The sequence below is a fragment of the Capricornis sumatraensis genome, chromosome 11 (assembly GCF_032405125.1).
Source record: "Capricornis sumatraensis isolate serow.1 chromosome 11, serow.2, whole genome shotgun sequence".
Classification (NCBI taxonomy): domain Eukaryota; kingdom Metazoa; phylum Chordata; class Mammalia; order Artiodactyla; family Bovidae; genus Capricornis; species Capricornis sumatraensis.
Window position 1 is genome coordinate 83,624,986 of NC_091079.1, and position 12,718 is coordinate 83,637,703.

A 12,718-nucleotide genomic window follows, 5' to 3' on the forward strand; every position below is an offset into this window, starting at 1 on the left:
AGAGATCTGGTGAATAGAAGGTAGCAGGAAGAAGTATTAAAATCTGAACACAGAGGAAGAGTTGAGATCCTGAGAGACACCACAATTATAGCTTAATAGCTCAAATTCCATAAAATGTCCAATGTGAGACACATGTAACATCTGCTGTGCTCTCATAGGGGAATGCTAAAATATGGGATATATTAAAAACACCTGAAAATGGAAAAGGCGGCAGGGAATGAAATGAGGGCAAACTTTAACTGAAGCACTGATGGGGGGAGAAAAAAGTACTTCTTCATATTCTAATCATTTCCCATTGTGTGAATTAAATCAGGAACACAACATATGAAAGACCTATGACGTTAGAAATTTTAAAAAAGGTTTAATAAGTCAATGGTCATAAAACTAGAACTTTACTGGTATATAGAATGCTAACTTTTCTTTTGTATTATCTCTGGTAAATATTTAAGGATACATATTTTTTAAATCATAAAACTTTTTTTATAGATTCAAATATTTTCAAGAATGAATTCAAAAGAAGGAAAAAATAAACACTGCAGAAATAAGTGCAACAAGAATTATATTCTGTCAATACTTTACTAGACAATAGTCTAGGGTTTAAAATAACAAGAGAGAAGTAAAACTCAAAGTATTAACTGACATCGTTAATGACTTTAGGGTCTTAGCTACTCTCAGTAAGCCAAGGGAATAGATTCCCCCTCGCCCCCAACTCCCACCTCAGAAATAGATTTTTAATGGCCATATGGAGACAACAGGATAATCCTTACATCCCTGACAGGCAAAGATTTTGAGATGAGAGATCAACTTAGATCTGGGGCCCTTAAAAGGCCAGAAAAATAACTTCCAATTAGAAACAGAAAAGAACAAGGAAGTCTGCCTGTTTTGGCAAGAGAGTTTATTGAAAAAACAGAGATCTTTCTCTTTTTTCAACTTACAAATAAGAATAATTAGAAAATGAAAAAAATAATGGGAAATATCCCATGTGTGTTTGGAAGCTGTAATTTATATTATGTGTGTTGGTCCAGGAATACCAATATTAAGTTATTTATATAAAGTGGCATCAGACCTTTGATAACCCCAGGGCATCAGTCAGAAATAGATACAAGTCTCTTTGGAAAACATGCTTTCAAACTGACAAAAAGGATTCTAAGGAAAAAAGACCACTGAAGATAAACTCCTAAATACAGATTTCATATACACTCCAAAATCATTTTTCTATTAGAAAGAACAGAATTCAACCCCATTATCAAATTCATGATCAAGAACTTCTGATAATGGAATTTCCACATGTCGACAATATAATAAATTTCTTTAAAATCATTAAAGACATATAGGATGGAATGAACTACATGAGGAAAAAACCCAAAGTATTAATACCATAAAAGAAGGCAAAGCAGATTTGAAAAACAATCAAATAGAACATTCAGAAATAAAAATATAGTTACTAAAATTAAATATATGATAGATGGTAAATAGAATTTTAGATATAAATTTACAAATTAGTAAACTAGAAATACGACAGAGATAGACCAGAAAATACTTAAGACTTATGGCAATCAACAGAGATAATCCATCTCAGTAGATATTCCTGAATATGAAAAACAGTAATATTTGCACACATTTATTATAAACAATAAATATATATAACATAGTTTTGGAGAAATTATTCATTATAATTTGATTAACTGTACCTATTTATACAGATTCCTCTCATTTTTAAAGAGTCACAAGGATAAGTCATTTGATAAATACTAGTTAAGAGTTGAAGTCCATTTTAGTGCGTGTGGTGTTTTTTTTTCCTTCCAAGAGTAACATTTTCTGTTGAATTTCTAATGCAATTAAGATAAAATTAGATGGTATATTACTATGATGATTATATTCAACTTAAATATTTTCCGACTTTTTGAGTACCTACTGCCTGTTAGTAACTATGCTTGTGTCTATGCTCAGTTGCTCAGTTGTGTCCAACTCTTTGCGACCCCATGGACTGCAACCTGCTAGGCTCCTCTGTCCATGGAATTTTCCAGGCAAAAATACTGGAGTGGGTTTCCATTTCCTACTCTAGGGGATCTTCCTGACCCAGGAATCAAACCCACGTCTCTTCCATCTCCTGTACTGGCAGATGGATTCTTTACCACTGTGCCACATGGGAAACCCTATGACAGCCTTTAGTTTGTGAAATGCCTTTTGTGACTTAGATACTGAATTCTTCACAGCAACCCTGTATGTGAAGTAAGGACCATGCTGCTGCTGCTGCTAAGTTGCTTCAGTTATGTCCGACACTATGCGACCCCATAGTTGGAAGCCCACCAGGCTCCCCCGGTCCCTGGGATTCTCCAGGCAAGAACACTGGAGTGGGTTGCCATTTCCTTCTCCAATGCTTAAAAGTAAAGTTGCTCAGTTGTGTCCGACCCTTAGCAACCCCATGGACTGCAGCCTACCAGGCTCCGCCATCCATGGGATTTTCCAGGCAAGGGTACCGGAGTGGGGTGCCATCGTCTTCTCCATTATTAGCCCCAAATCACCTATGAGGAGATGAGTTTCAGGGACTGGGCTAAGGCCACTCAGTTGGAACAAAGGTTCCACAACTGGACCTGCAGTGCAAGTTGATACCAGTAACTACAGAAGAGTCAGGCTGAACAAGACAGATCTACGTCCTTTAATCTCTGTGCCACCTTTTTAAGTTGCCAAGGATATCTTCAGGTAGGAAATATTTGCTGGCTGCTGGGAAGTATAAACCGGCTGCTTCTTCCTGCTGCACCAGGATCCCTTTTCCCTTCACACTCAGTTCCCGGGTACTTTAAGCAGCAGGAGGAAACATCCTCTCACATAAAGTCATGAAAAAGTTTAACGGAATTATTATAAAATCACACAATTCAAGAAGGTTTAGGTGATCCCAGGCATTAGCCTATAAACTATGGGAATCAGACTAACTTCTAGCCTATAAATTTGCTTAGGCATTAGCTTGATATCCTCACAAATAAAGACACAAGTGATGGTTTTCAAGGTGAAGAGCAAAATCAAAGAAAATGCTTTCTTTCCACATTCCTGTTTATAATTTCAAAGGAACAATTTTGGGAAAAATCTGTTTGATCAATCATAAATCAAAATATGCAAAGGCTCCTATGAACATGTGGGTAATCACTTAAAAAAATAAAAACGTAAGAGATCAAAATACAGACAGAACAGTCATGATCTCTCAGAATTAAGGCCAATTATTTATGCTTCAGGTACTTTAACATCAACACAAAGCTATACTTCCACACAGTCAGTGTTACTAATCTTGTGAATCATAGAACTGAGTTTAAGAATGTGTCAAATTCAAATTCAGCCTGCTAAGAATTAAAACGAAAAAATTTTTTTAATCCAATGTGTGGGGAAAATAGTCCAAAGGGCAATACATGTAATTTGATACATGTTTATAAAAATACTCAAACAAATAAATATGTTCTATTTCCTCACAATAAAGTCAGAAAGATAAATTACTCAAGGAAATAAAATACAGACAGTGAGAGGGCCAAATAAAAGTATTTGGTATAAATGATTTATTTTTTTTTAATTGCAGCTTTCAAGCCTGTTCAAATGATATCTTTAAGTACTATAAACAAGAAAATCAGACTCACTTGGAGGATTTAGGCTTACTGACATTTTCAGGAAATTACAAGATAAACTTTCTATGCCATCCCCCTACCTTCACTCCACCCCGACTCCAGATACCCTCAAAGTTCTAATCATCATGAACAACAGCATCAGTGATTTTACTGTGTAACCTGCACATGGCAAGCATCAGTATGGGCTATTTTAGTTCTCAGCACTTCATTTTCTCAGATTATAAAATAAGCCCAGATGTAGTAAAAATCGCTGCTAAAAGAAAAAGAAAAAAAGCAATTTACTAACAATGAACTTTAGCATAAGTGTAAGGGGTCAGAGAATTGAGTACAAGAAAAGTAGCTGGCTAAGAGGAAGCAAACCAGGGTTCCACACTTAGCTGTATTTTAAGTGACATTGGACAAGTGAGGAATCTCCTCAAACTTAGTTTTCCGTAGTGCTTTTGTTCTATAATGTGCTAAGAATAGTTCAGAGTTTAGAAAGAAGTCTACATGAGAGTTGGAATGTAGAAGAGAAATAGATAATGGACAATATTCTCTGAAAGTTATATTGTTTTAAACAGTAGAGAAAACATGATGCAGAAGTGCCAACAGATTCCAGCCAGTCCTCACTCTTTCCACCTTCATGACAAAAGCAACTGCAGGCTGAACTCCAGAAGCACGAGTAACAGCCTCCCACAGACCTGTCTAGCAGCCTTCGGTGGTCCCTCTAGCCACTAGACAAAGCTGGCTTCCCAGGTTTCCTAGAGTGCAACAGATTTTTTATCCAGGTTACCCAGCTTATTCTACAAATGGATAAGTTCTTATTCCTAAAATAAATCCCCTCTGTTACAACACTTACAGTTGTTGTTCTGACCTGACTGAACCCTGATATATTCTGTCAGCTAAAAATTAAGGTTTTAAGAACAAAATATCTACAAATTTTAAAATCTGATGATTCTTTATGCTTAACTACCCTGTTTCTTTCTCCCCATCATACACACAGAAACACATTATGATTAAAGACAAAATGTGAGCAACATGTCAGGAGGAATCCCGAGTCAGGAAAAATAAATCATTATAAAGACTGTCATTTAATAATGGGTGGGGGGAGTAAATTATTCTTCACTGTGTATCTTTTGAATTCTACTGGTAATACTTATTGAAAAACAAAAAATGTAATGATATTAAAGCTCTGTATTATATTTCTGTCAAGATTAATCAGCACAACTAAACAACATCAAATATAACATTTCTTGTCTTTATTTGAATGAGTGTCTCTCAGAAACACTCACATTCAGTCACTTGATTTGCTAGCTCTACTTAATCATCTTGTCATTCAATTTCTCAGTTCACTCAAATCTTCACTAACTTCATATTATGTGCCAAGCATGATACTCTGTGATTGGTATTTAGAAGTGGAAAAAACAGGGCAGGTTTTTAAACTGGAGTATCTTTCTTAGTTCAAACTGCTCCCTTCCCTCTCCTGCCATTCCTACTTTGTGGAAAAAAAACTGAAGTCATACACATTGTGAAACGTTCCCTGAAAACCCACACATAGTTTCTTTCTTTAATTTTCTGTTTGTACTTACATCAATTTTAGAGACATTTATCATTCTATTTATGTGTTATGTCACATCTATCTGCCTACGATGTCTTATTCTGAAGGAGATCAGCCCTGGGATTTCTTTGGAAGGAATGATGCTAAAGCTGAAACTCCAGTACTTTGGCCACCTCATGCGAAGAGTTGACTCATTGGAAAAGACTCTGATGCTGGGAGGAATTGGGGACAGGAGGAGAAGGGGACGACAGAGGATGAGATGGCTGGATGGCATCACCGACTCGATGGGGACATGAGTTTGAGTGAACTCCGGGAGTTGGTGATGGACAGGGAGGCCTGGCGTGCTGTGATTCGTGGGGTTGGAAAGAGTCGGACACGACTGAGCGACTGAACTGAACTGAAGATGTCTTATGTACATGAAATGTGTTTATCTCAATTTTTATGTGCCTTATTTTAATCCTAAGTATCCTTTATTTATGTCTATCAGAATGGTTTCCACACTGTACTTGAATATTTAATTAACCAGTCTGTCTTTTTGACTGGGAGATGAGCTCTGTAAGGGATGGGCACATATCATAAGTTATTCTACTCTGTATCTTTAGTTTAAAAGATATTCCATGGTGTATACTTGATATTAAAACAGTCTTTAATTTCTGACAAAGGTGCAAAGACCATTCATGGGGAAAGAACAATCTCCTCAACAAATGGTGCTGGAACAACTGGAGAGCCAACATGCAAATGAATAACTTTATACTCTATCACATACTCTATAAAAAACAACAACATTAAAATTACTCAATAACCCAATTATAAGCATTAAACCCATAAAACTCATAGTATAATATAGGCATAAATCTTCATGACCTGGCCCAAATCAAGATGGCAGAATAGAAGGATGTAGAGCTCACCTCTTCTCACAAATACATCAACAATACTTCTACATGTGAAACAACTCTCACAGAATACCTACTGAATGCTGGCCAAAGATCTCATAAAAGCAAAGCTGCAGGAAAGATCACTATGTAACCAGGAAGCACAAAGGAAAAATAAAAGAATCAGGACAGGATCTGCACTCCTGGAAGGGAGCTGTGAAAGAGAAAATTTCTCATCACCATGGGAACCTCCTGCATTGCCTAGAAATCAGCTATGACAGAAAGGTAGCCTAAGAGGCTCAGAAGAGAGAGTGTAGCAGCCAGAATGGCACAGGTACAAGAGAAATAGACCAGCACAGATGGTCGTGGCTACCTTGATCCACTCCTAAGCCTCAGACGTGTGCCTGCTGGTGTGTGTGTGTGGACTAGGGAGCTGAAACTCTAGCTTCAGAAGACAGACTGGAGAAAAGATTGGAGTTGGCTGGACAGAGACAGCCTGAGGGGCTGGAGTGTGGTTGAAGGTGCAACATCCTAGGTCTGTCATTGCTAAAGTACTCTCCAAAGAGAGGGCAGGGCTCCATCATAGCATCCTCATTCTTGGAATGCTCACAGCGGGCATAGCTATGCCTCTGTAAGCCCTGGGAGCAGGCAAGTGCCAGGGGTGGCCCACACATGGAGGCAGGGCTTAAATCTGAGCTGATTCCCAGGGGTTGCATTATTTTAGAGGATTTACTCCACTGGTGGCTTTGAGAGTGCAATGCCTGCACTATACCCAAGGGGATTAATAGCACTCTAGTGGCTGCGGATAAAACCCAATCTACGAGCAATGAATAGCAAACTAAATGATACAGAAAAATGATTAAGTTATCTGAAAGAGACAGAATAATACAAATCACTCAATCAGAACTGCAGATAGAAAGACAAGGCAAGAAAAAATGAAAGCAACATATGAAATCTATGAGGTAATATAAAGTGTGCCAATTCATGCATAATAGGGGTTCCAAAAAGAAAAGGGAGAGAAAAGGGAATCAAGCATGTATTTGAAAAAATTATGGGTGAAAAATTCCCAAACCTGGGGAAGTAAACAGATATTCAGGTCCCAAATAAGGGAACCTGAACAGATCCACACCAAGACATATCATAATTAAAATGGCAAAAGTTATACAGAGAATTCTAAATGCAACAAGAGAAAAAAAGAAGAGTTAGTTCCAAGGGAACCTCCATAAGACTATTAGCTAATTTCCTACAGAAATGCTGCAGGCCAGGAGGGAGTCATAAGATGTATTCAAACTTCTGAAAGGAAGAAACTTACAACCAAGAATACTTCACCCAGCAAAATTATCATTTAGAATAGAAGGTGAGAGAAAGAATTTCTCAGACAAGCAAAAGCGAAAAGAATAGAGCAGTATTAAACCTATCCTAGAAGAAATATTGAAAAGTTTTCTCTAAATACAAAATAAACAATAATCTATAGGACAGAGAAAATCACAATTGGAGAGTAAATCGTCTAAATAAGCCAATATACAGATCTGAAAAACAAAACAAACTTGAGCAAGTGACAACTACAATGAACAGCAAAAGGATAAACATGAAGATGTAAAAGACGATACTAAAATCATAAAATGTGGGAGAATAGAATAGGAAAATGTAGATTTTTTTTTTCAGAATGTGTTTGAGTCTATGAATATCAGTCTAAAGCAAACTATATACTATAAAATTATAGTAATACTTTAACATACCTGAAAAACTGGGAAATCACAAATCAAAAACATACAATTGATTCACAAAACCAAAAGGAAGAGAATATAAGCATAGTTCAAAAGAAAATCATCAAACTGCAAAAGGAAAAACAAAAAGAAAGGAACAAAGAATAAATATAAAATCAGCTAGAAAACAAGGTTAAACATGCCACAAATATATATCTATCAATAATTACCTCAGATGTCAATGGACTAAATCCTTCAATCAAAAGACACAGAGTGCTAGACTGGATAATGAAACAAGAGCCTACAACATGCCACCTAAAAGAGACCCAATTTAAGGTGAAGGACACACACAGAGTGAAAGTGATGGAATAAAAAAAGAAGTTTCACAAAAGTGGAAATCACAGGAAAGCAAGGGTAGCTATACTCATATCAGACCAAACAGACTTTAAAACAAAGGCCATAGAGAAAGATAAAAAAGGACAGCACACAATGATAAAACAATCAATACAAGTAGTGGATACATACTTGTAACATACACACACCCAATAAAGGAGCACCTAGATACATAAAACAAGTATTAAGAGACATAAAAAAGAAATTAATAAGAATACAGTAACAGGAGAATTTAACATCCCACTGACATTAATGGACAGATCTTCCAGACACAAGAATCAATAAGGCAACAGAGGTTACAAATGACACAACAGTACAGATAGACTTAATTGATATTTTCAGGAAATTACATCCAAAAAACCTCAGAATATACATTATTTTCAAGTGCACATGAAACATTCTGTAGGATGGACCACACAGTAGGACACAAATCATAGGGAACAGAAAACTATTTCAAGTACTTTTTCTCTCCTCCCGGGTGTGAAACTAGAAATCAACCAGGCAAAGAGAAACAAGAAAGAAATGACTATAAGGAGACTAAACAACACACCACTAAAAAACTAATGGTCAATGATGAAAAGAAAAAGGAAATTTTAAAAAATACCTTGAGACAAATGACAATGAAAACACAACCATTCAAAATCTATGCTTGCTTGCTAAGTTGCTTCAGTTGTGTCCAACTCTGTGCAACCCTATGAACCATAGCAAACCAGGCTCCTCTGTCCATGGGATTCTCCAGGCAAGAATACTGGAGTGGGTTGCCATGCCCTCCTACAAGGGATCTTCCTAGCCCAAGGATCAAACCCACGTTTCTTATGTCTCCTGCACTGGCAGGCAGGTTCTTTACCACTAATGCCACCTGGGAAGCCCGTCAAAATCTACAGGATGTACAAAACCAGTTCTAAAAGGAAAGCTCATATGTGCCTTCTTCAAAAACAAGAATATCTCAAATAAATAACCCAATCTATCACCTAAAACAGTTTAAAAAAGGGCAAAAAAAACCTAAAGTCAGCAAAAGGGAGGAAATAATAAATATCAGGGAGGAAATTAATATAATGGAGATTTTAAAAAACAGGAAAAAAATTATGAATGAAACCAAAAGCTGGTTCTTTGAAAGCATAAACAAATTAACAGAGCCCTGGCCAGACTCATCAAGAAGAGAAGACCCAAATAAACAAAATAAGAAATGAAAGAGGAGAGATAATAACCTATACCACAGAAATACAAAAAGCCTGAAGAGCATACTGTGAACAATTACAAGAGTAAGTTGGACAACCTAGGAGAAATGGGACAGGTTTGTAGATACATACAGCCCACCAAACCTCAATCACATAAGAAATAGATAATTGGAACAGACTGATCAATAGAAGTGAAATAGAATCTGTAATAATACTACTAATAAAAAACATCCTTGCAAATGAAAGTCCAGGACTAGATGTTTTCACTGAGAAATTCTACCAAACATACAAAGAACAACTTAAGCCAATCCTCAAATTTTTCCAAAAGACTAAAGAGGAAGAAACACTTCTAAAGTCATTCTATCAAGCCAACATCACCCTGATATCAAATCCAGAAAAAGAGAGTACCAAAAAAGAAAATTACAAGGAAATATTTTTGATGAAAATAGATACAAAAATCCTCAATAAATCATTAGCAAACTGAATGCGACAACATATAAAAAAGATCCTACACCATGATTAGGCTGGATTCATCCCAAGGTCACAAGGACAGTTCATCATATGCAAGTCAATCAATATAAGCAAATAAAGAAAAGAAGAAAACCACATGATCATCTTAATACATCCAGGATCAGTATTTGATAAAATTCAACACCCACTCGTGATAAAAATGCTCACCAAAGTGGGTACAGAGGGAACAAATTTCAACATAATAAAAGCTATTTGTGACAAACCCACATAACAGGGTTAAAACAACATAATGCTCAATGGTGAAAAGCTGAAAATCTTCCCAGTAAAATCTGGAACAAGAGAAGGATGCCCACTGTTACCCCTTGTATTTAACACAGTATTGGAAGTCCTAGCCACAGCAATCAGGGAAGAAAAATAAACAAAAGTTAGCCAAATTGGAAGGGAAGAGGTAAAACAGACATTATATACAGATGACATAATACTATAGAGAAAACTGTAAAAACTACACAAAAACAGCGCTGATAAATTCAGCAATGTAGAAATACACAAAATAACATAAAGAAATTGGATGCATTTCTGAATGCTAACAATGATGTATCAGAGAGGGAAAGCAGAAAACAATCTCTTTTAAGACTGCATTAAAAAACTTAGAAATAAACCTCACCAAGGAGGTGAAAGATTTATATACGCTAAGTCCCAGCACTGTTAAACCAATATTGAGGGAAAAGAAAACAACAGAGGCATAACCCTCCCAAACTTCAGACAATACTACAAAGCTACAGTAATCAAAACAGTGTGGCACTGGCACTAAAACCAGATATATGGATCAGCAGAACAGAATAGAAAGCACAGAAATAAACCCACACATCTACGGCCAATTAATCTTTGACAAACGAGGCAAGAATACACAAAGGAGAAAAGAAAGTCTCTTTAGCAAGAGGTGTTGTAAAAGTTGGACAGACGCATGTAAGTCAATGAGTAGAATACCCCCTTACACCCTACACAAAAATAAATTCAAAATGGCTTAGAGACTTAAATATAAAACATGACACAAAAGAACGCCTAGAAGCAAACACAGGCAAAACATTCTCTGACACAGTTTGTACTAATGTTTCAATATTTCTTAGGTCAATCTCCCACAGCAATAGAAATAAAGGCAAAAATAAAGGACTCAATGAAAGTAAAGGAAAGCATGAACAAAATGAAAAGACAACCTAAAGACCAGGAGAAAATATTTACAAATGATGTAACCAAGGGCTTAATTTAAAAAATAACACAAACAGCTCATACAACAAATTAACAGAACAAACAACCTAATCAAATACTGGGCAGAAAACCTAAATAGACATTTCTCCAAATAAGACATACAGATGGGACAACAGGCACATGAAAAGAGGCTCAATGCTGCTAACTATTAGAGAATTGCAAATCAAAACTATAATGAGGTATCACTTCATACCTGTCACAATGGCGATCATTAAAAAGACTATACAAAAAAGAGTAAAGAATATATTTCTTTTTTCCCACATCTGTTTAGGAGAAATGACGTTTTGCATCCTAAATTTAGTACAGAGAATCTGATTTGATAAAATCTTGAGACTTTTCACAACAATCTTTATTTTCTTGTGTCACAGGAAAACTTGTATGAAAATTTACATCTATTGCTAATAGATAAATCTATACTTGAAAGTATGATTTGAACAAAGCCCCTCACAAGACTTTAAGACTTACAAATTATTGCCATGTTCTGTGATTATGACTTTCAAAAGAAAAGTGAAATTGATCAGTTGTCTTATTAGTTATATGTGTACTAGGAGTAATGGTGCAATTGGAATCTATTTCTAAATTGTGTAAATTCTTGTAAGTTTGTTCTATATGAAAAGAATAAAATAACTGGCACCTCTCCTCTGCCCTCAAAAATGCTGAAGTAGGTGTTGAGAAAAGGGAACCTTGCTATATAGTTGGTGGGAATGTAAACTGGTCCAGCCACTATGTAAAACAGTATGGAGGTTCCTTAAAAAACTAACAAAACAGTTGCCATATGATTCAGCAATCCCACTCCTAGGCTTATATCTGGACAAAACTAATTCAGAAAGACACATGCACCCACCCCTCCATGTTCACAGCAGCACTAGTTACAATGCAATTATGAACCAACCTAAATATCCATCGACCAGATCAATGGATAAAGAAGATGAGGTACATACATACAATGGAAAATCACCCAGCCATTAAAAAGAATGAAATCATGCCATTTGCAGCAACATGGATGGACCTAGAGACTGCCATACTAAGTGAGGTAACCTGGACTAAGACAAATACCATATGATATCACTTACATGTGGAATCTAAAAATATGTACAAATTAACTTATTTACTAAACAGAAATCGACTCACAAACATAGAAAACAAACCTACAGTTACCAAAGGGGAAATGGGGAAGGGGAAGGATAAAGTAGGATTAGCAGATACAAGCTACTACATTTAAAACAAACAAGGTTCTACTGCATAGCACAGAGAACTAAACTCACTATCTTGCAATAAATCCTAATGGAAAAGAATATGAAAAAGAATATGTATGTACACGTGTCATTGAATCACTCTGTTGTACACCAGAAATTAACACAACTGTGATTCAATTATACTTAAATAAAAATTTTTTAAATTCAAAAAATTAAATAAAAAAAGAACTACAAATCATCAACAAAAGGACCTCTCAATTTAAAAATGGGCAAAAGACTTGAATAAACATTTTTTTATAGAAGATCTACAAAGCCAATAAGCACAAGAATCTGATAAGGAAAGAGTTAATATTTTTTTGACTTGGAATATAATGGATTTTAAGGGAAATGTGAATGAATCCTTAGCCTGAAGTGGAATTTTTCATCAAATAACAAGCTTAAAAAAAATTCTGATATTGACCATAAATTTGTAATAATTGCAGTGTAAT

General features: G+C 35.8%; 1 protein-coding gene across 2 annotated transcripts in view; it reads right to left on the bottom strand.

The window, feature by feature from the left end:
- Nucleotides 1-12,718, bottom strand: part of VPS13B (vacuolar protein sorting 13 homolog B) — a 779,806-nt gene that overhangs the window by 291,689 nt on the left and 475,399 nt on the right. The window lies entirely within an intron of this gene.